Genomic DNA, 24,855 nt, shown 5'->3' with positions numbered 1-24,855 from the left:
TAAAGTAAAAGTTTGGATAGTAAATTATTGCTCACATATATTTAGCACTGGAGGCCATTATGTGACTAATACTTCCTCTGAATGTATTCAGAATATATTATACTGTCTAATTTAAATTTATACCTGGCCCAAGAAAACCTAGTAAAGTTTGTTTCTGCAGTTCTGTCTATACCATGAGTCAGATGAAATAATTTGAAATATCAATTCTTGACTAGTTTTATAAGGACAGTGTGGGAAGATTCTCACAGACAGTAAAGAAAGGCATTAGATTTATACAAGATAAGAAGCTCTTCAAAATTATAATGATTTCTACCTCCAACTTTCAGCAATAGTTTATTATTTTTTCCCCTTGACAACTGAAGGAAATGGTTCTTGTCAGTGTGGCCAGGGATATTAGAGAAGACATCTGGCCTTGTCTTGGTACTTTATATTTTCAAAATCTTAGTTCTGTTCTTTTAATAGAAAGAGAAAAATTTAAGTAACATTTTTTAGCATCTGAACTGTATTTGTATGACCAAATACCAAATATTGAATTATCTAAAAGTAGCCAACTTTCAAGTTCTTGGGTTGAAAGTGAAGTGAAAATATCTAAACTGCAGTAAAGAACAATGCAGTGTTTTTTGTTGTTGTTTTTGTTTCTTTTCAAAATTTTTTTGTTCATGGCCACTTGAGTCTGTCTTTAGGCTTGGAATATAAAAATCCATGTGTCATGAGATAACTATGACATGCATTCAGGACATCCAGATGGCTGTGAATAAAGTAAATGAAGGGTTTGTTCATTTTCAAACATTTTCAGGTGTCCATCCCTAAGAGTTATATTCAAAAGGTGGAGTGAACATGTAAAGAGAGGCTTTTAGAAATCCTTTCTAATTTTCAGAATGAGCTAAATTAGAGAGTGACAGATGCCATTTTGTAAGCCCACCTTCCACTCTGTTATTCCAGTCCCTCCTCACCTCACACCTGGTTCCTGCAAAGAACCTCCCAGCCGACCTCTCCTACAGTAATAGTACTCTCCTGGAATTTATTCTGCATATCATTACCAGGTCAGTCTCTTAAATTCAGGGCTCATCTTGGTACTTGTCACTGAAAATTCCACATTTGTTTTGTACTTTTTTACTAATTAAAATCTCATTCCTTGTGCTTGTTTTTCCTCTTCGGTTGAAATTGAATCCCTCACCTCCCAAACCAATGTTTTCTTCATGCCTTCTCCCCTCTTCCTCCTGCCCCCCATACTCTAGCTGGCTTAGCACTCTCCTGCTATCTTAAGAGCCTGGCTTCCTTCTGCCTCCACCCTGTCCTGCTGTGTCTTCTACCACATCCTCAGCTTCTCTGTTGCATCCAATTACCCTATCTTGCCTCTCCTTCAAGGTCCCTTGTGGACTACTTAAGCTCTTTCTTCATCTCCTCTCCTGGGAATTATAACTTTTGTTTTTAATTTTATGCCTCAAAAATGTGTGATTACTTGCCTCTTTATTTCCCATGTCCACAACATATTTTGGGAAGCCTCGAGGCCACTTTAAGACCCAGAGTTTTTCAGATTTTAGAAAGTTTATTGTAAACATACAGTATTTTTTTATATCATCAGTGAGACATGGGGCACTTCATGATGAAAAACATTAATATTCTGTAGTTCTTTCTATATCCTGAGTCATGTCAATCATGAGGTGGGATAAATGAACTTTATAAATAGCCTCAAATCATTTGAAGGCAGCGTTTATCATCCAAAGAGCTCAGGTCATGTCAGCTTTTGCTTTCAAATGGCTTACAAAAAAACTTTCCTTATTAAAAGCTTTATGGACTTCAGAATGATGTAGATGAAATTGTGGAATTGCATGTAAGGCACTGTATACCTTTATTAATAGTTCTTGTGTGTGTTGACAGGTATTACATAATGATTCATGTCTGTAAATTTTGTTTTTCTCAAGGTCTTGTAAACTCCTGGAAAGCAGGGCTCACCTTATGTCATTATTTAATATAGTCTTGTCCAAATGACCAGCTCTGTGCCAAACTTATGGTAGGGGATAGGAAACAGGTGTTTGTAGAGGGATAGATTAATTACTTAAGGGCACCTGGAGGTAGAATCAAACCACTTGATCTTAATTCTTTCAGAATGTGTATCTGAATTCATCCTTCTTATACTTGTGGTCTCTCTTTTATGACTTCTGCATTCTTAGAAATAGCCTATACATTTCCTCAAAGCAAAGATTCAGGCAAAGAAATGATGGCATGTGGCCATATTTCTACTGGGAAAAAGAGAAATGACTAGTTTCTTAACAGCAATTCACTGAGAGCGCAGAATACTGTAGTTGGAAAACTCTGAGTTAGAAATTTACTATTTCTTTCCTTTTTCTCTCTCTCTCTGTGAGCATGGAGCAATGTTTTCAATGAGAAGCTGACATCTGGAAAACAAGCCTTTTGAATAGTGCCCTCCGTGGGAGTGAAATTCTACTTCATATGATGTTGTATATAGTGAACCATTCAGTATTCATTCAACAAACAATTCTCAAATGACTTCTGTGTGGCAGATTCTGTGTGACTCAGTGTTGAGAACAGAGTGTTAAAACAAAACCAACACAGTTCATATCATCAGAGAGAGGGTGATCCAGAGAAGCAGAGTTAAGATACTTGCTGTAGTAGCTGAAATTCTCAGCTAAGATTGAGGAATCATGGTTCTATTTCTTCTTATGCTAGCCCTGAAACTTGCTAAATTATGACTTCAGTAAAGAGACGTTTCTGTGTCTCAATGTTTTTTTTCTTTTTTCTTTCTAAATGAATAGATTGAACTAAAGCATGCTTTATAAAAATTTTTAGGTTCTTTGATTCTGAATTTCTTTTTTATTGAAAGGATGCTTTAAATTAAACAAAATCACATCTAGAGTGAAGATTTTTGTGTGCCTGGGGCCTGGAAGAGAAAAAATAAAACCTCTAATACACAAATACTTACTTTCTTTTTCTAAGAACTGGTTTGAAAAATTATGTGATCCATCAGTAAACATTTTCTGAGCACCTCGTTGGCTTGGGAATATTTAAAATATATAAAGCATATTATCTGCCCATTAATAAGTTATAGCCTCTTTTGGAAGTAAGAATAGATGTAAAATGTAAAACCATAAATACAAAAGTGTATTATAGAAGTTAAGGGGACTAAAGAATCTCTAAAGATTGGTATGATTGGAGGGATGGCTTGAAGCTATAAAGAAAGAGTAGACTCAGACCAGTCAAGATGAGAGAGGGAGAATATTTCTGATTGGGAGAGTGGGACTGGTTAGGTGTGGGTATGGAATTATGTATGATATTCTTAGGGGAGCGTGGTTCTAGTTCATTGCCAGGAGAGACTGATTTTGGTAAGGGTTACAGGGCAAATGTTCTCTGAATATTTAGGCAGTGTCCTGGAATGCCAAGGTAAATAGTTTGTATATCATTGTGTGGAAAATGAGGAGTGTGGTAGAATTGCTAAACAAGGATATATATATATATATATGCACTTTATTATGTGAAAAAAAGTCTGGTAGAAATGTGAACAATGAAGAGAGAAAGCATTAAGACAGAAGCTTTTTTTTTTTTATCCTTGTGACTTGGGTCTCTCCTATTTTAAATAGCTTATTTAAGTCTTCACAGTATATTGGTGGCATAGTAGAAATTAGAAATGAGATCTTTTAATTGTGTGCCCATGGTATCACAATGAAATTGTCTTGGAGTCAAATAATGTTGGTAGTAAAGAAACTGGGAAATTTTCCTCATTAGCATGTTATTTTTCACAAACTCAGCAAAACACAGCGGGCCTGAGCTGTTTGAACTATTGTCAATAAGCTTGTTCTACTCTTTACAGTATGGAGAGGGTGTTGCAACTAACAGGAATTGGAGAGAAGAACAAGAGAGTATATTTAAAAGAACACAAATATAGTGTTCAGTGCAGTTTGGAAGAGAATGCTAAACCTACGTGAAATGAAGTGATATTATTACATGGTATGTCAGTGAGTACCTGAGAAGATCTAGTTTAGTTGTTTTCTTTTTCTGTTTCATGATTTCCTTTCCCACTTTTATTTGAAGACCATGTAGACACACACCACACATCCTTTGTATAACTTTTTAATGAATGTCAATTTTAGCCCATTGTTGCTGCTGAATTTTCTCACTCCTCACTCATAACCATTTAGCTTTGTCTTCTATACACTTCTTGCAAGGTAAGCATGAGGTGTTGTGCTAAAATAGGAATGAATCACTGTAATTGGTAATTCTGACTACAACTGCTAGAAAAAGTAAGGCAGAATGACCACAATCAATATGCATAAAAAGTTATTAATAAGTAAGCTTTTCAATAAAGATTGTATAGTCCTTTGTAGATGTTTACCATGTATTTACTCATTTCTAATTCTCTCTTTTTTTAAAAAGTATCCCCATAGGCGCCTGGATGCCTCAGTCGTTAAGCGTCTGCCTTCGGCTCAGGTCATGATCCCAGGGTCCTGGGATCGAGTCCCACATCGGGCTCCCTGCTCAGCAGAAAGCCTGCTTCTCCCTCTCCCGCTCCCTCTGCTTGTGTTCCCTCTCTCGCTGTGTCTCTCTGTCAAATAAATAAATAAAATCTTTAAAAAAATAAAATTAAATTAAAATACCCCCATACTTTTCTTTTCTATATATTGGACTGTGCCAACTCTAATTTTTCCTGTTGACACCTCTCAGGACTCACCCTCTCTGTAACCTTGCTTAAAAGCCCCCAATATATTTATCTGCTCCTTTGCAACCAGAGTGTGTCCTCAGGAAGTGTTGCAGACCCTTCTTTCTCACAGCCCTAAAGCCACAGTGCAGTTCTTATCTGTGGTTATATATAGTAATCTCTTGTGGACACTTAAAAAATTACAGGTCCTTGGTCCAAGTCTAAGACATTGCTCTTGATTCAAAACGAGGCATATGCCTCAACGTCATGCCATTTTCATACTCTCTTAACATCCAAAGCTCTCCCTCAGAATTTTTGAAAATTGCTTTGGTTTATAAAGCTCTCTGCTCCCTGGGCTTCTCCTTTTCTGTCTCTGTCATTGTGCAATCCTGTTTTGCTTAATTAGGAATAGTGGTCTGTTGATTTCATGCAAAACTCTGCAGTCACCAACACTCCATGAGCACAGTAGACCTTATTGAAACTTGTCCAGATGTGACGAAGGCTGATTTGATCCAGCAATACAAACAGCCTTACCTGGACCCAGTGGAATCACTGATCTTAGTTTCTTGTGCCCCCTTGGGGCATCCAGACGTTCTGTATCTTTCTGGTGCCTTCTCTACATTCCTCCCTCTCCTTCTTCCTTTCAGGAACAGTACAACAGTGTCTCTCCCATGTGCCACCAAGTCCTCTATCATGAAAAATAACATCACCGTCCTCTGAAGCTTAATAGGAACCCCCTCTGGCCCTTCCAGTTTCACCTTCCCGTGAACGCTTACAAATGTGTTCAATCTTCTTGGGGGAACTGTTCTCGGATATTAGATGAATAAAATGTCTCTACCTCATTAAAGTTACATAAGAAGTATGTGGATCTCTGGAACTACACAGTGCCTAGGCAGTATCCATGATTGAGTCTGTTTGCTTACACCTTTTTAAAATAGGTGTAGGTATATATTAAGACTATAAAGGCAAAGCTTCAGCTTTAAATCACACATGACAACTGAGAACTCTTTTCAGGTATTTAACATACCAGAACTAGAAAGAAAAGTTGTTTTCCAGTATTTCAAAGATTTATCTTAACTTTAAGATTTTATTTATTTGAGACAGCGCGAGAATGAGCGAAGGGGAGAGGCAGAGGGAGAGAGACAAGCAGACTCCCTGCTGAGTGGGGAACCCAATTTAGGACTCAATCCCGGGACCCTAAGATCATGACATGAGCTGAAGGCAGATGCTTAACCGGCTGAACCACTCAGGCGCCCCCCTCCAACTTTGTTTTTAATTATTTGTTGTTATACTAATTGTGGCACAAGCATTTGTTCAACCACCGTGTATTGGGCATCAGTTATATGCCACTAATCTGGACACTAAGGTCAATAAGGTGTCATCCTTATGAGTACACACAGTGAGCCAAGCTACTGGGTTCCAATCCTGGATCCATACCTGGTCTATTCTATAATTTCTATAACCATATAATCCATACATTTTTACTCTCTGAACCTCACACAGCTAATTTTACTCATTTAAAAAAAATGGAGGGTGCCTGGGTGGTTCAGTTGGTTAAGCAACTGCCTTCGGCTCAGGTCATGATCCTGGAGTCCCGGGATCGGGTCCCGCATCGGGCTCCCTGCTCGGCGGGGAGTCTGCTTCTCTCTCTGACCCTCTCCCCTCTCATGCTCTCTCTCTCTATCTCATTCTCTCTCTCAAATAAATAAATAAAATCTTTAAAAAAAATGGAGATGATAATAATACCGGAATTATACAGTGGTTGTAAGGATAAGATTAGGTGAAGCATGTAAAGTTTCTGGGTCAATGGCTGACACAAGTCAGAGTTCAGGAAGGTCATCTCCTGACTGCTACTGACAGGTGGTATGCTAGGGATATGGGAGAATATGGAGTAGTTTCAAAAATGATGGTCATCATTGTCAGAATTGTAAATTTTATAGGGATGGAAGCCTGAAATGAGATAATTGAAAAAAAAAATCAGGAAGTTAGCATACTTCCTCCAAGGGTAGGGATTAAGTGAAATAGAGTCAATGAGTTAATCTAATCACAAGGGTCCATCTCCACCATTACTAACTTTATGGCCCTGGGCAACTTGCTTAGCTCCTTTCTAAAGGACTAATGGTGATATCTAACAGATATCTAATCCTTATAGGTGCTGTCATTATCTAATGATCATAACTACATTTCTTAACATTAATCAACTGTCTACTATTCACTTGGCAAAGTGTTAAGCCATGGTAAGGATTTTGTTATTTAATTCTTACAGCTATAAAAGTTTAGAATGGTGATTGACATGTTAGGAACTCAATAAAGGATGTCTAGAAGAGAATGTGGGCAGGAGAAGAAGAGGTGGTGGGATGTATCCTATCGCTTTTATTTATGTGTAGGTAAAAAGACTACACCAGGCATATAAAAATAATTGTATCACTATTAATACAACTGCTTAACTAACAATAATAAAATATAGCATTTCATAGCACTTTGTATATACCGTACGCTATGTCAAGTACTTCACATGTGTTACATTCATTACCTGTGTACACGTTCCATCTCACAGATACGGAAACTGAATACAAGGAAAGACAAATGATGCAAGACAGCAGGGGTATTTGTTGAAATTGAGCTTCTGAGGGGATACAATCAAAAGCTCAGATAATTTGAGGAAAAACTAACTTTCTTGCTTTGTAGTCCCAAGGCAGGCAAGAAGGAGATAGAAAAAGATACAGATAAAGTAGGCTGGCAGCGGCTGGGAAGCTGAAGGAGTGCATATCTGTTGACCGTTTGGGTTGACTAAAATATAAGGTAACATTTGCTGCGAATGTGGGCAGAGGCTGGGTTAGAGGTCTGAAGAAAATTCTGCATATTCGGAGCAGTTGTGAGGAACGGGAAATTTCATTATTTGGAGGAGAGGCTTGTGAAGCAGCACGAAAGGCTGAGTTAGTTTAACCTGAAGGTGCACAGGCAACAGGGAGAGAAAAGAATAGGAAGCCAATGTAGAAAGGAAACATCCGTGTTTACAATGACAGAGTTGAATGCCTCTGTGGGATTTGATGATCTAGGTAATAATCTGGTGAGAGGGTGGCTGAGCTGGAGTGAAAGTTATCATGCTTTCAGTAAGGGTAATTGGGGAATATCGAGCTAGTGAAGGTGGATACAGAACTGATGTGGATATTGAAAGCATTGACTTGGATGGCAGGAGTCGTGGTGGAAGGTGAGGCTGTATACTAGGTGGAAAAAAGTTCCTGGAGAAGTTGATGGAGTGGACAGGTTAGCAGATGATGTAGCAAAAATAGGAAGAGAGGAGAGACTGCATATATGAGAAATTAAAAACCAGTCTGGTACATGAATTATGGTATTATTACTTTAGTACTTTCAATAAACAATTCTATAAAAGTTTTAGAAATACAGTATCCTTTTCAATTGTTTAATTAGGTGTGCTTTTATATTTTCAACAAGTATTTCTAATTATGTTTTGCTGTATTAATTTTTGTAATTGATTTTTTTTACTTTAGAAAAAAATAAATTTAAAATACCTATGTGGTGACAATTGGTGATATTTTTGGGATAAGGTACTCTCTACCATTCATATTCTTTCTTCTTCCTTTCCATTCCTTGCCTGTACATATTCTATACATATTATATATAGAAATATGTATATATATCTACACACATATGTAACATATAAGAAATATTTTAATAATTTTTATATTTTATAATTATAAGTAAATATATTAATAATATAATATATCATGTTATATATTATAGAGATATACTAAACATCTGTTCTATTTCTTCACTTTTCATAGTATCTGCTCTCACTCTTTTTTTATTTGCTTATTTTTTTAATTTCCTGTCTCCTTTACCCTTCACTTTTCTCATCTACATATTAGAACTAGTTTTAATATTATAAATATTACTTGCATTTTTATATTACTGAGGTCCATAGTATGGTTTTATATTTTACATTTATTGAAGAACACTTTTTATTATTGATAATCCAGATTTTGCAATGACAAATTAATTTCTTATACATTTTGGTCTTCTAAAGCTCTGAATAACAAATTCATCTCTCTATTAGCAAATGGATCTGAAACATTATCAGCAAGTTGAGAATGCAGTGAGGGGAGAAACTGTTCTTATATAGCCCTCTGAACACCAGTTCTCTTACAAAATAAATGGAAATAATGATTTCTGTATCTCAAGTTTCTTGTGAGGATTAAATAACAAAATGCAAATCAAATCTTGACCTGATATGTTAAGATATAGTAGGTGATCAGTTAATGCTATGCTATAGTATTAAGATAGGGTTATCTCTCTCTGGGTTGAGTAGATTAAAAAAAAAACTACTCTTATTGCTGTTTCTGCTTATACTACTATTATACTATTAGTGCTACAACTACTTACTACATGTTTCTTATACTTAATGAATAGTGAATGTTTCACATGACGTGCTTAGTGTTTTACATAAATTTCTAAACTCAAGGGAAAATTAGTTTAGTAATCCTTCCCTAAAAAGGATTAATGAAAAGCAGAACATATTTTCTTTTTATGAATACAATAGTCTTAGAAATTAAATGGCTCACAAAATCATTCTATAAAGATCTTATTTTTAAAATTCTTCTTTATAAGCATAATATTTAACTTGTGTCATATATATCATTATATTACTATAAATATAAAACGATTATAAACTAGTTGTAGTTATAAAGTCTGAATGTCTGGAATGTCCCCCAAATATGATATATAAGAAGAAACTGTCATTAAATTAATATTAGTCTTGATACAGAATGCTCAATAATCCATAATTTGCTGATTTTTCTGTTTGTATAGGTTTTAATTTTATTTTAAATGCAATTTTTAATTTATTATTTTCTTTTGGTAGGCATAATTTTTAGATAACTGCCTATAGCTATTTTTGGTAGGTCTCATGCATTTAAGATGTCATCCACAGATTGAAGAGAATATACAGTTTATTTAAAAGTTCCTTAGCTGTCTTCTTGACTCCAGTTGTCAGTTATAGACTAAATCAAGCTTTGAATCCTTGTTGCAATAGCATTTTAAATTCCTGAGATATATAACCAAAGTCAATGAACTGTTAGAACTTCTCATTCTTAAATATTTTTAATTTTTTTAAATCATCAGTTTATTTCCTCATCTGAATATTAAATGATGCCTTAATATGAGGATAGTTAAACTTTGTAGATAAAAGTTCCTGTTAATCATTTTCACGTGGCACGATAAACAGTTTATCAAACACACCCTGCAGTGAGACGTAATATAGATTCTGGGCCTTAATGTCTTCACATTTTGGTACTAGGTATTTGCAAAGACTGAAATTTTAAATTAATTAAAAACTTTTAAATACGTTCCTAGGGGAGCATAAGAATATTTCCTCTATTCCCTAGTTAAATGGTAATATTATTATCTTTGGACTCTTAGGCCATAATTTTGTTGAAAGAGGATGCTTTTCAAGGTAGTTCAATAAATGTAAAAACTACTGCCAACATTGATGGAAATTTGAAGAATTAAATACAATCATTGAAACTCAAATTATAAGTAATGTGTGCATGAAAAGAGTGCACTTTGAAGTTGAAAGAATGAACATTTTCACCCTACTGGTTTTAAATAGAATGCGTACTATCTTTGTTTAACCAATATACTGAAATCTGTGCTGAAATGTAGGAATTGTACTTTAATGCACAGGAGAGAAAAAGTGAGAGCTGGTGTCTTCTATCAAACACATTCATATCATAATCATTCCAGAATACATAAAATAAGTAAGAAAGTGATATGTTGTAACAAAACGCAAGCAATGCATTCGTTGGTCCTGTCTCAATGTTTAATAGCTAAGTGGCTGTGGGAAAGTGTCTTTAAACTTGGGTCTTTCATTGCTAAAAAAAGAATAATGGTTATAATCTTGTACAGTTGTTGCAAAGAGAGACAGAGAGACAGAGATCCATCTAATTACCTAATTGCAATCCTAGTGCAACTTAAAACCATCTTTATCGATGTGTTGTCCCTTTATCTGAACCTTCAATACCATAGGGTGTGTGTGTGTGTGTGTGTGTGTGTGTGTGTGTGTGTGTGTGTGTGTGGTTTCTTGGTTTTAGTATGAGCTAATTGCTTTATTTCATCATACCCAACTGCTTATTTTGAAACTGCTTCCCAGAGAAGGCTTTAAGGGGCCAGTTAACCTAGTCCAATGAGAATTCTTTAGTACTCCCTCTTAGACAAAAGGGATGATCCCAAGGTAAGTAATTTTAAAAGACACAGAAACTTTCATGCCTGAATACTGTAAAAAGGCAAAAAAAACCCAACAAATTGGATAAATTAACTGAAATTCCTCATCAAAAAACAACTGAATACATTTTATGTATGCAATATATACATATAAAGGAAAGCTAATTTGAAAACACTTTTTGTTAAGATCCTTTATTTCTGGTTATTCAGCCAAAGAAAAATGGAAAATTAATAATCCACATTCTTCTGAATGAACTTGAAGCTGGACCTTCTGAATCTGTTATTTTATTAAATCAGTGTTTATTTACACCTCAAAATATTTAAAAGCATTGTGTCTAGAGTTTCTCTTTCAGTTAAATTTTGACTCTATTACCAAAATATAATTTTGTTTTCCAGGATACCATGTAGTAAAATGCAAACACAAATATGATAATTATCTAGAAAAATTTCATGTACATTCCAGTGAGGTACAGTACTGGGCAAGGGATTGTTAAGTTACTTATTCTCAAAAAAACTTAGGTTTTTCTGATCTTTATGTCAGTGACTAATGAGCAAAGTATTGCACCTAAAATGACCATTTGATAAATATACCCCAAGATAAATACACCCCAAGACTAAATTAATGGAAGTCTACTATTTAGAGTATCTCCTTACTGTAGTCTCTTATTTTTGTAGTATATTTAAAGTAATTTTATAAAAAAAATGTGATACAGTATTAAAATGTCATTTTTCAGGGGCTCTCTGAAGGAGCCACCAAGATGCACCAAAAGAAGGGTATGCAGTTTTATCATTATCTGAGCTCTAGCTATGCTGTGAACACTGGACACATTAAATCATTCTTTTATTCATTGTTTCGTGGCACTTACCAGTAGCTTTCCATATGCTTATATTGGAGATCTAATATCCTAAGTAAGCCCTTCACATGCATTATCTCATTTAATACAGTTCCCTATGAAAAAGGTACCATGATAACTACCACTTTTTCATTTTCCCTTACACATTGAGAGATCAAAGATGAGCAGGGAGACATATTCTCCACTCTCAGAAAGCTGATGGGATGCTGAAAAAGGTTCAGAATAATGAGGAAGAATATGCATCACATGGGTAAGATCTCTGACTCTAGACAGATGGGTTCAAGTTTTAATTTCACCCTCACCAGCTATAGGATGATAATTAAAATATCAGATATTAAAATATTTGTTAGTGGTATGGTACTTACCAACAGAATGGTTTGGTTACAAGTTAGAATCAGTATGATAATATAAGAAGTTATATTAAGTGTCCAATAATATTATCTATTTTAGCTGTTGCTACTCTAATGGCTACTGCCACCATTCTGGTTATAACAGAATATAAGCAAGTGTACATTAGTGCTGAAATTTAACTCTGTCAGAGATGCCTGGGGACCTTTCTAAGAAGGATAATACTTGAGCTAAGGCTTGAAGTATGATTAAGAATGTCACCAAATAATTTAAGAACCATAACAGTCCCTGAAGTTGGGATTTTTTTAAAGATTTTATTTATTTATTTAAGAGAGAGAAAGAGAGAGAGAGAAAGAGCACCAGAGGACAGGGGGAGGAGCTGAAGGAGAGAGGGAGAGAAAATCCCAAGCAGATTCCAAGCTGAGCGTGGAGCCCGATGCAGGGCTTGATCCCGTAAGCCTGAGATTATGTCCTGAGCCAAAACCAAGAGTCAGACATTTAACTGACTGAGCTACCCAGGTGCCCCCTTAAAGTTGGGATTTTTAAGCAATGTGAAGATAGGCTTCAGAGAGACCTAACAGGAGATTGAAGTGTAAATAAACATTGATGGCACCTATGTTCAAACCCACAGGTCTGCTGGTGAGTCCAGGGGAAAGTGTTTGTCTGCAGCAGTGATTATCAATCTGTTTTTGCAGGTGGCTAGTTGGAGGACACCATTGCTTAAAGTCAATAATACATGGTTGGATTCTTTAACTGAAACAGTTAATAGCTAACTGAAAATAATTTAATATATCTTTTGAAATAATTAGTATACACATGGTTGTAACAGCTAGAATAAGCATAGTTTTATACAGTGAACTCTGAACAATATATACTGGAGATCTACTAATATTAATTTTTATACCCTTTCCCAAAGAATTAGCCAAGTAAGTGTTTCTCTTCTGTTCTGACCCAAATTTCTCTTCATGCATCTTATACTTATCTGTGCTGGCATTGCCTTGCCTTATTATTATTATTATTAACTACTATTTTTGAAAAGTTCTCGATATCCGCATTTGTGCAGTTTACATTTTAGATGACGACCCCTCATTTATTGCAGAGCTACAGCGGTTGCTTTCTCTGAGATGCTCAGTAAGATGCAGGCAGTCATTTACTCATTATCTAGAGTGTACATTTTCATTTCTCTGAACTGTAGTATTCTGTACCTTTGATTAGAATCTAGGTTTCTCTGCTCTCCTGTTCACTCACCATGTGCACTGCAAGTAGGTTTTTTACTATATTCTGACTTTGAGAAGGAACGCTAATTGCATATGTGACATTGCTAAATATTTCTGGCTGCAGTACATCAGATTTACCGTTTAACCAAGGTGTATTCATTAATTACAAAAGTTGACCAGCAGATGAGAGAACAAGTAGAGAAGTAGCAACTCATTATTAGTGAGAAAATTCAGAAAACATGGTTATTCTTAGTTTGGTAATCTCTTGTTTTTGTGGGCATAGAGTCATTTTCTAGTGAGAGTTTTGGATGAAATAGAAGCAGTTAGTAGACACCTTAATCAAATGAAGATGTTAAATTACAGATATGACAACCAAAACTTCTGAAAAGATAAAGATGGCCCAAAGATAACCTTTTCTAATAATGGATACTGTAATTAGAATTAGTGGATAAAGTTTCTAGCATTTTCTCAAAATTTTTTAAGATCAGAAACTAATGATTTTATGTATATAGAAAGCATTTCTCGTTCTCTTGAAATGACATAAATGGTACTAGTTTATCTTTTGAGAGATCGGTAAAGGATACTTTAAAATACTTTCATAAAAGGGGCACATGGGTGACTTGGTTAAGTGTCTGCTTTTGGCTCAGGTCATGATCTCAGAGTCCTGGGATCAAGACCCATGCGGTGGGCTCCCTGCTCAGCAGGTGGGTCTGCTTCTCCCTCTCCCTCTGCCCCTCACCCCTGCACGTCCTCCCCCCCCGCACACACACACCCCGAACACCCCACTCATGTGCTAGAGCATGTGCTGTCTCTCAAATAAATAAAATCTTTTTATAAAAATGTTAAAAAATAAATTAAAAATACTTTCATAAAAGAAATATAAGAAGGAATATTATGGTAGGTTTTTAGGGTCTTCATATTGTTTTCAAATTTGTGAAGTGCTAATATACGTAACATTCAAGTCCTGGGGGGAAACATGTACACACACACACATACATATGCATAAACAGAAAGTTAAATTAGCTAAATGCATTAGCTAAATCCAGATACTACAAATAATTCAGGTGCAGATACTATAAATAATTTTAAACTTAAAAAAAAAATGTAACATGTCAGTGGAAAACTATCCACCTTCCCTAAATCTAATACTACAGCTTTTAGGGCAAGTGTCAACCTGCTGCATTTTAAAACAGTTATGTGAATGAGGGCCTCTTTAAAAGCTGAAGTTGTAAAGGGGAAAAAACTACTATACTCACTGACCCCCTAACCTATATTGTTTCAAACAAGGTAGTCCAATAAGATTTAAAACTCCAGTATACATACAAGACTCCTACATCAGATTTTCCACTATATTACTCCAGCGAGTCATAGCTGTATTGTACTGTGAATGTGGAGAGAAAATTGGTTTAGAGAGTTCTGTACTCAGCCATCCCCCCCTCCCTCCGCCACTGGAAAGATTTCTGTTAATAAATTCTTTTCGTTAAGGGGGGGAAGGAAAGAAGAATCCTCAACAGTTTATATGCCATCATGATCTTCTGAACATTACAAGACTGAATGTTACATGATGTCACACAGATATGGTTATTGCATAGAGATGCATTCATTTTTTTATATAACCAAAGATAATATTTTAAGGATTATGTCATTTCTGAGAACTTTGACCTTACATTCAAGTTGATCTGTAAAGCAATGTATTGAATTTGCTGATATTTATGTTTTTCCACTGGAGAGTATGAGAAAAATTCCAAAGAACACACGCCTTGAAAACAGATGTGTTAATACAGTACAACATGTCTCGACTGCCTAATATTTCAGCCCAGAGGGACAGGCAGGCCTTCCCACCCATGTAATTGATTTGGACTGGGCTCTTTGTCCTGGGAGGCTATGTATATTGCTGTCAGTGAGACTCATTACGCATTCATGCTATTTTGCCACAGCAGTGTTGCAAAGGGTCATTAGGTTCCGACTCCTAGATCAGCAAAGTGGTCATTTCCAGACATTACGTGGAAACAAAAAGAAGATGCTGTGCATTTCAATTTGCACAGAATCAACTCTAGCCTCATTTTGGATGTTGTGATAGGTCAAACTGGTTTGACTTTATCAGGGCCCTAGTAAATACAGAAGCCAGAAACCCAAGCACTACTGTAAGATGTTGCCACTACCCTACAGCAAAACAACAGATAAATGAGAGAAACAATGGGAGTTGGCAGAAAAAAGAAATCCTGGAGAAGTAATCGAAAGAGTGACATTTTACTAGAGTATTAGAGTGCAGCCTCATCATTTCTTTGCCTTGCTACACTGAGGTGGGTTATAGGTGTTAATTATCACCCTATCAGTGAGAAAGACCACCAGAAATTATTCCAGACATACTAAGTCTATCTCCTACCTGACATGGTGATGGAAAGCTTAAGTCTGTAACTCTTCAAGAGCCATGTGTCAGAGCTCTGCCTCTCACATTAAGGGTTTAAATATAAATTGAAATGCAGTAGCTGTTTTTATGATTTAGGAAATCATTCTGGGCTTAACATTAAATGATGCTTGTTTGCCCAATGGCACGGGCATGTTTTCAGTCATGATTAAACCTGCAAATCAGTGATGGGCGTTTTTGTTAAAGAGGTGATTGGGAGGAGGAAAAGTGGGTGGATTCAGACTCTCTTTATGTTATACTGGGAAGAATAGAAATGACAGCTGGCTCAATGTTAGCAGCTGTGGTTGCCAGAAATAATATTTTTGCCTATTCTTGTGATTCTGGACAGCCATAGGAGAGGTAGTTGAGCCAGTTATATTCCATGACTCTGGGGGCGGTATTGCCCAATACTTTCTTGTCAGTCATTCTTGGTGGGGGGTGGGGGGGATATTTTTACAAAGGAGCAGTATGATGGCTTTAAATTGCCCCTGTTCCTTGAGGGGTTATCAGTAGCAGCAACTGATAATCAACTGTTGATAAATTTTAATGTGTACTTGTGAGTGTGTGTTTGTGTATGTGTGTGTGTTTGTGTGTGAGAGAGACAGAGACAGAGGGAGAAGGAGACAGAGAGACAGAGAATGTGTGCCACAGGAGGACAGAGTAAGATCAGGGGTGCGGGCCCTCCCGTGTACTTGCCTTTTAGTGAAAACATGTCAGTCAAGTGTGCTGTCTCTACAGCAAGAGCTGTACAATGTGTGTCTAAGGCTTACTTAGACTTCCATGAAGATAGAGCCTGGTTGGGGTAGGAGAGGTCCCACAAATACTAACACCACAGATTTATGCTATTCTTATCTGAAGTTCAGTAATTTTTGTGAATAAGTGTTTCTCAGTTTGTGGTATAGCCTAGATTCGTTTTGGAATTGGAGTTTTGGAACGTTGGTTGCCTTCTGGGGAGAGGATTTGAGGACTTGTTGATCTCCTTGCTCTGTCATGCTAGAAATTATCTCTGCCAATCATCTTTTTTTAATATATCAAGAATATTTCATTTTTATTCTTTTTAACTGTACTGATAGAAATATTTTTAAATTTCATAGTCTAGTTTATGTTCTTTTCCTAAGAATAAGGTGTTGTTTATTACTGAATAATAAATTACCCCCAAACCTAGAGGCTTAAAATAACATTTATTGTTTCACAGTTTATGCTTGTCAGGAATCGCATCATGGTTCAGCTAGGTCATCATGCTCAGGGTCTCTGGTTGTCACCAAGTAGTCAGTCAGGACTGCAGTCATCTCCAGGTGTGACTGCGGGAAGATTCTCTTTGAAGCTGAGTCACGATGACTGGCAAGCTTCACATCCGCACTGGCTAGTCCCTAGAGACAAAAGTCCCTTGCCACATGACAGCTTACAACACGATAACCAGCTTCCCTTAGAGCAAGCAAGCAAGAGAACAAGAGTGAGCACCCAAGAAGCCACGGAATCCTTGCAACATAATTTTGGAGGTGAAATCCTATTACTTATGCTATATTCTGTTTGTTAGAAGTGAGTCGTTAGGTCTAGCCCAAACTCAAAGGGAGAAGTTTACATGAGGACATTCACACCAGAAGGAGGGAACCCTGGAGGGTCATTTTTAGAAGCTATTTACCAACGGCTTTATTGAAAAAAAGAACTGACAGTTTACGAAGTTGTTTTTATAAAATCTCAAGCAGGAAAACAATTTTGTTCTTCAGATTATTTTTACCTTTAAATTTTCACCTAAGGGATCAACTTTTTGTAATTTGATGGGAGTATTTGGGAATATAAAAAATGCAGAGATATAGGAGAACAAGTACACACTTAACTATATCCTGCTTTACTAACCAAACAAGGCCAGCGTAGTTCAAATCCCCCTCTGAACCTTTCTTTCCTGGGGATAATTGCTGCCCTGACTTTGGTGTTTTATTATTTTATTTTATTTTGACTTTGGTGTTTTAATTTTCAATATACTTATTTATATTTTTACTATATATAGATATGCATTTTTAATAATATATTATCATTTTGCTTGATTTAAAACCTCATATGAATGGTACCTCTATTCTGTACATTCATATGCTCCCCCAAAGAATATATGTTAAAAGTTGTTGGACAGAGTATTATTCATAACAGCAAAATGAGAAAAAAAAGGAAGCATCTTTGTACCCATTAATAATAGAAGTGACATAGAAATTGTGATATACTCATAAAATTAAATATTATACACAGTGAAAATGGATGAGCAAAAGTCATACATTACCATGCATTCATCTCACAAGTCTTAAGTTGGAGAACAGCATTTTTAATCATACATATTTTCACTCAAAAGATTTTTAAGTCATGCAGGATTATTCTGTTACTTGTTTAAAATGTATATGAAGAAGTTTTTTATTAGTTTGACTGAAGAAATTATGTTATCTGATACCTTATTAATAGTTCTTTAGTCTACCAACTGGTTATGCAGAGTAATGAAACAGAACATTTCTAAAAAATCACCTGCAAGGGTAAGCTCTTAAAAATTACTAATTACAAGCCTGTCTTATGATTATGCTTATTGTATATGTTAGATATTGATGGGCTTTATATAGGTCCATTCAATTTGAAGTTTGTTGCCCTGGAAGCAAATTATTCTTACTTGGTCTTTTTTTTGTATTTTATTTTGAATGCCTGGAGAGTTGAAAGATGTGTTTGTACCCTCCTCTCCCTGCCTTATTTTTCTGTCTTACAATTGGGAAAATTGCAGCAGCTGTGGCTAACTATTTACATTGAAAATAATAACACGCGTAAATAGGATCTTTCTAACTCTTCGTTATTGGCAGCAGAAATAAATGGGGATATTGGCCCAGCCTCATCAGAGAAACATAGCCACATCCAGAGTGAGATAAAACAAATGATTATAAACTCATAGCAAAACAAGAGAACAAATTAACCAAAGAAGGCAGTAATAATGATAATCAACAATACATAATAATCTGAGAAAATCCAAGCTATCCAGTAGATACATTGCTTTTTGAGAAGATTGATATCCATTTGTTGAATTATGAATTCTGAGTTATTGAGTGACTAGAGGTCCCAATGACAATTAAAAGTCAACTTGTGTTTAAGGCACATTGAAATTCAGGAGAGTATGTGGTTAATAGCATGAACTAGACTGTCTGGATTTGAAAATCAGCTCAGTCACTTAATAGTTCTGCAACCTGGAGAAATTTCCTAAATACTCCAGGGCTGTTCCCTCACTTACAATCCTCATGTGCCTCATAGCATTTGTCTCAGTATTAAGTGAGTTAGTATTTTAAAGCTTGTAGAAAAGTAATTAGCCTATAGTAAGCATCCTATAAATGTTAGCTTTTATTATTAGTTAGAAGTCAAGAATGTGTGATTTTTCCAATTATTTGAAAGTAGTTTATATATTGGTTTTAAAGCAAATAGTTATATTTCTGTAAAAATCCATTCTCCACCCCTCTTGGATATCAATACCGATACCTAGTGATATTAGAATTAAATTTCTAATTAATAATTATAATTAAACAATTTTATTAAAATTTATTGCATTGGTCAAATGGCATTTGACAGACTATCAATGAGACTACAATTTCATTTTTGTTATCCATGTTTTGATGGATGTGTTGCATGTTTTTTTGTGCACAATCATATATGGTATTTTTGTATTTTAATAGAGAAATATTATGAAACTACATATATCCTTTTGCAACTTTATTTTTTTTTATTCCACATAAACTTTTTGGAGTTGTCCAAATTAATACATGAAGATTTAGCTCATTCATTGAACAGCAATCTAATAGTCTAGCAAATGAATAATGATGCTAAAACTTTTACCTAATTTTCTACTAGGAAATAATGGAATCTATATGTACATGTCTGTGTGTACATCTGTAATATTTTTCTTAGTGTATTCATTTGGGAGCAGAATTACTTGGATTCACTCTTGAAGTCCTTCTTCAGTTTTATTCAATGTTGCCAAAATGCTCTTCAAAGTGGTTGTGTCGAATTTTACTCTGATAAGAAGTCTATTAGAGTTTTTGTTTCCCATGTCTTTATCAACGGTTGGTATTTTTGCCAATCAGAAAGATCTAATTTTTTTTTGCCAATTTTCTTCTTTTTGCAAATCAAAAGATCAAAGAACCCAAAATGACATCTTACAATTTTTGATATTTTTAATTACTATAAGGACACATATTTTTCATATTTATTAACATTCAGGCCTCCTTTTTCTGTAAATCTGCCTTCCCTACAATTTCCCAATTATTTTTTTAGTCTGTTTGTGTTGTTCAAGAAGCACCTAATATTCTCTTGACATTACTCATTTTTATATACCATACAAGTATCTTTTCTCAGTCTGTGACCTTTACTTTCTTGTCTTTAGATTTATAGATTTAAAATATTTTTCATAAAGTTAACTTGACCAATCGTTTTTTAGAGTTTGTGAATTTTATACTCACTTAAAAGATATTTTTCTCTATCCTGACCTCATAAAATATCATTCTGTATATTTTCTGAAGGTTTTAAAATTTTGGTTTTTGTTTTTAGGGCTTTAGTATTAAGTATCTATATTTTGTATGATGTCAGGTGAAATTTTGTAGTGATTGTTTAAGGTCACATAATTAAAGGGACTCAAGTTTCTACAATGTTTTAATAATTGTAGAAAATATGACACAATAGGATAAAGCATGCACAGCCTACCATAAAGAGATGAAAAACATTCAAGGGCATCCCCCCAAGGTAGTTCCTTGGTTGCATAAGATGTACTTTTCTTCAGATTATGAACCAACCAAGATACGTGTATGGTATCTTAGTCAAGTTGTGTGACCAGTTAAACCAGATGAAAATCATCACTTTACATAATCCTGACCAACATGAACAAGCTCATACATAGTGCTTCAAGGAGAATTACAGGCCTTATTTTTATTTTAGTTTATTGTGGTAAGAACACTTCACATGAGATCTAGCCTCTTAATTTTTAAGTGTATAATACAGTATTGTTAACTGTAAGGACAATGTTGTATAGCATATCTCTGGGACTTTATGCAACCCCCCCCCCTTTTTTTAATGCAGGGCTTGAACTCTCGCAACCCTGAGATCAAGACTTGAGCTGAGATCAAGAGTTGGATGCTTGGGACACCTGGGCGGCTCAATCTGTTAAGTGTCTGCCTTCAGCTCAGGTCATGATCCCGGGGTCCTGGAATCCAGCCCTGCATCGGGCTCCTTGCTCAGTGGGGAGCCTGCTTCTCCCTCTGCCTGCAGCTCCCTCTGTTTGTGCTCTCTCTCTCTCTCTCTCTCAAATAAATACATAAAATCTTAAAAAAGAAAGTCAGATGCTTAAGTGACTGAGCCACCCAGGTGCACTGAACTTTATACCCTTTGATTGGCAACTACGATTTCCTCCTTACCCTTATCCTTAGGCTGTGGCAACTGCCATTCTACTCTCTGATACTATGATTTGATTATATTACAAACCCCACATAAGTGAAATTCTTCAGTATTTGTCCTTCTGTGACTGGCTTGTTTCAATTAGCATATGTCCTCAATGTTCATCCATGTTGTCCCATATGGCAAGATTTTCTTCTTTTTTTAAGCCTGAATGATATTCAGTTATATGAATGTACCATATTTTCTTTATTCATCTGCTGATGGAATTTAAGTTGTATCCATATCTTGGCCATTATGAATAATGGTGCACCAAACATTGAAGTGCTAACATCTTTTTGAAATCCTGATTTCAATGCTTTTGGATAGATATTGAGAGAGAGAGAGAGAGAGAGAATCTCCATCACCCAGTGGTGTGTAATCATAGTTTAACTTTTCTCTCCTTCAGCTTCATTATCTGCAAAATGGGAATATTAATAATACCTAAATCATAGAGTGTTTTAGTGGATTAGGATAATAAATGTAATGTGCTTAAGAACACTAACTAGCATATAAATCTTCATTGTTTTCCTGAAAAAATTATTCTGTATTGTAAATTAATGACACATTTTGTTAATGTTTTTGCCTTATTTTACTGATATTAATAGTGATGCCATAGTCTGGTTAATATTTATCTTTTCTCATTCACCTTTTTTACTCAAATACTTTGTAACATTATGTTAACATGTTTATGTATCTCTTCTGTAAAGAGTGTATCATTAGGTAATTTTGAAAGGTATATACTTGTCTTTTATTGTCAAGTTACATTAGTATGATTAACTTATATTTGACATATTTCTAACATCATTCATTAATTTCTGTTTTATAGTTTCTTCATTTTATTTTTTCCTGCCTTATATTTGATTGTTCTAGTTTTACTTACTCTTTTAATGTATTTTAAAAACAGTTCTATTTTTATATTTTAATGGCTAAACCTAACTTTTGGACTACATATTTAGCCTTCTACATTAAACATTAATCCATATCTCTGTTCTTTTCATAATGCATGGGTTTTAGATACCTCAAACTCTACAGTTCAATATTCTACGTGCTACAGGTCCATTGATATAATTTTAAACTTTTATATAGTGTTGTTAATACGGAGAATTAAACAGAGAACATCATGCTCTAGTTTTCATAAAACATGTCTTTTACCTTGAGTCTGGTCTAATTAATGGTATTTTTAAAGAAGTAGGAGGATACTGTCATAGAATGATCTTTGTTCTGCAAAGCTCGTATTGATATTAATTAACTAAACTTCCTTTGAAAATGCAAATTTTGCTAGTCTTATATATTAGAAAAATTGCTGGAACTTGTGAAAGAGGGAGGGAGGGAAGGAGAAAGAAGAAGGGACAGAAGGAGAGGAACAGGCGGAAGCAGAGGCAGAGGGAAAGAGAGAAAGAGAGAGGGAATGAATAAAGAGTTGCATCTGCACCACATGACTATTTAATAAAGTAACCCAAATTTATACCATTATATGGGCTGATTTCTAATTAACTACATGGACAAAAAATGTTCTAAAATATCCCAATAGAGGTCTAATTTGCAGCTGTTTGATTGTTTTTCCCTACTATTATCTGCAAAGTAATTATGCATGAATAAAGACTTCTTGACTAGCTTTCAAGGAAATATTGACCACTAATACATTTTAATTAAGGAATATTGAAGCAGAAGAATTTAAAGTAACAAAATAAACAATGTTAAAACAGGGTGAAATTTCAACAGTAAGCAATTCTAAAATCTAATAAATGTTTCGGTTTCACATTTATAAATATATATGCATATCTATATATATATATATACATGCCTGTATATATATGCATATAATTAAAAATTTATTTCTATAGGGTATGTATAATGAATGTACAATAAATATAGTGTCTTTAATCTAAATCAAAAAGGGAATTTAAATCATTATTTGTTGGGGAGGGGCATTATCTTGGAAGGTTTGTTCATGGAATTGATGCCTGAGACCTTAAAAAAATCAAGTGATAGTTAGGGATGCAAAAAGGGGATGGGGATTTGTGAGTAGAGGGAACCATACAAGGCATAGAGGCAGGAGAATGCATGGGAGTCAGTATTGCCTCATACTTCAGTGTCTGGTAGACTTAGAATTCTAATGCTGAATTACTTTGGAGAGGTCATTTAAGTTTGAAGACTCTGGTAAATTCCAATGATAATATTGTCTGTATCAAAATTATGTTTTGGAGATCTGATATGCTTGTGCACATATGCTTTTGGTGCATTACTAGCCCAAAGAGGGTGATCAATAAATATGCTATGAGTTATTATTATTACAAAGTTTTCTGTAGTAATTACTGTTGCCCATTTAAGACACTAGAATTATTATTAAGACAATAGAATTATTTAAACAAACTTGAGCATGCCTAAAAAGAACAGTAAGAATTGGGAGAAGAGAAAAAGTTAATCTGGGGTAGATTGTGACCCATTTTATAAACCTCATCCAAACACTTAAATACTGGGGCACCTGAGTGGCTCAGTCTGTTAAGCGTCTGCCTTTGGCTCCCGTCATGACCCCAGGGTCCTGGGATCTAGCCCCGCATCGGGCTCCCTGCTCAGCGGAGAGCCTGCTTCTGCCTCTCCCTCTGCCCCTACCCCTGCTTGTGCTCTCTTGCCCTCTCTCTCTCTCTCAAATAAATAAATAAAATCTTTTTAAAAAATGTTAAGCATTATTTTGGGGCAAAAGGGAGTTATTGTAAGTAAGTGTCCAATTTGGAATATAGAAAGCTCTCCCTTGCTATATGAAAATGGAGGTGGGGACATGAGGAGTGAAACTGGAAGGAGAGATATTTATGACATAAGTTAGAGATAATGTTGGCCTAAATATGGTGGGTGCAGTAGAGATTGATAAGATAAAAATTGAGATACATTTAGGCCTTACTGGGCTTAGAAATTTATTAAATTCAGCAGTTGAAGAGAGGTGGATCAAGGATGATGAAGATATCTTGAATGTGATAAATTAGATCTATAATGATTCTATTCCCAGGAATGATAAACACAGAAGGATTAGCTCATGTGAAGGGGGAAGATGAGTCCAATTTTGCACATATATAGGTACAGATGCTCAAAGAACAGGAGAAGATATACGTCTAGCAAGTATTTTGCTGAACTGGATTTCAGTTCTGGAGATACATCAGCTGAAGATAAAGAATTAGAAGTTATCAGCATTTAGATTAAAATTAAAGTCATGGAATGAGTTAAATTGAATTGAAATACTGTAAAGAGTGAGCACATACCTGAGGAACATTCACCCACATTTAAATATCAGATGAAATAGCTCACAAAAATGTCCAAAAAAAGCAGTGTGACTTCTTTGAGAAGTGCAGACTTTTCTTTGAATTTCATTGAGGAATACATAACCTGTATGAGTTCTAGTTCTTGTAATGTGTTGGTGTCATTTTCAAACTAATTGGAAACACCTTCTATGATTAAAACCATTCTCTTGATTTTACATTAAGGTGTACATCTTTTGTTACTATCTTAGTCTACCTGGGTTGTCATAACAGAATACCAGACTAGGTGGCTTAAACAATAGAATTTTATTATCTCAGAGTTCTGGAGGCTGGAATTCTAAGATTCAAGTTGCTGGCAAGGTTGCTTTCTGGTGGGGTCTCTCTTCCTGGCCTGCAGATGGCTGATGGCTGCTTTCTCATTGTGTCCTCAAATAGTCTTTCCTCT

At 35.2% G+C, this 24,855-nt stretch overlaps 1 protein-coding gene across 4 annotated transcripts in view; it reads left to right on the top strand.

Moving 5' to 3' along the window:
• MDGA2 (MAM domain containing glycosylphosphatidylinositol anchor 2) overlaps positions 1 to 24,855 on the top strand; it is a 799,761-nt gene that overhangs the window by 439,422 nt on the left and 335,484 nt on the right. The window contains exon 1 of one of the 4 annotated variants that reach the window (XM_073895163.1): positions 17,193 to 17,219. The exons of the other annotated variants lie outside the window; for them this stretch is intronic. The gene's annotated coding sequence lies outside the window, so the exon portion shown is untranslated. Of the gene's footprint in view, positions 1 to 17,192; positions 17,220 to 24,855 lie in introns of those variants that run through there. 4 annotated transcript variants of the gene reach the window in all.

This window comes from Callorhinus ursinus, unplaced genomic scaffold (genome assembly GCF_003265705.2).
Source record: "Callorhinus ursinus isolate GAN/ISIS: 27379988/994484 unplaced genomic scaffold, GSC_fseal_2.0 scaffold8, whole genome shotgun sequence".
Classification (NCBI taxonomy): domain Eukaryota; kingdom Metazoa; phylum Chordata; class Mammalia; order Carnivora; family Otariidae; genus Callorhinus; species Callorhinus ursinus.
Note: the sequence above shows the minus strand (reverse complement) of the source record. Positions and strands in the feature narration are given on the sequence as shown.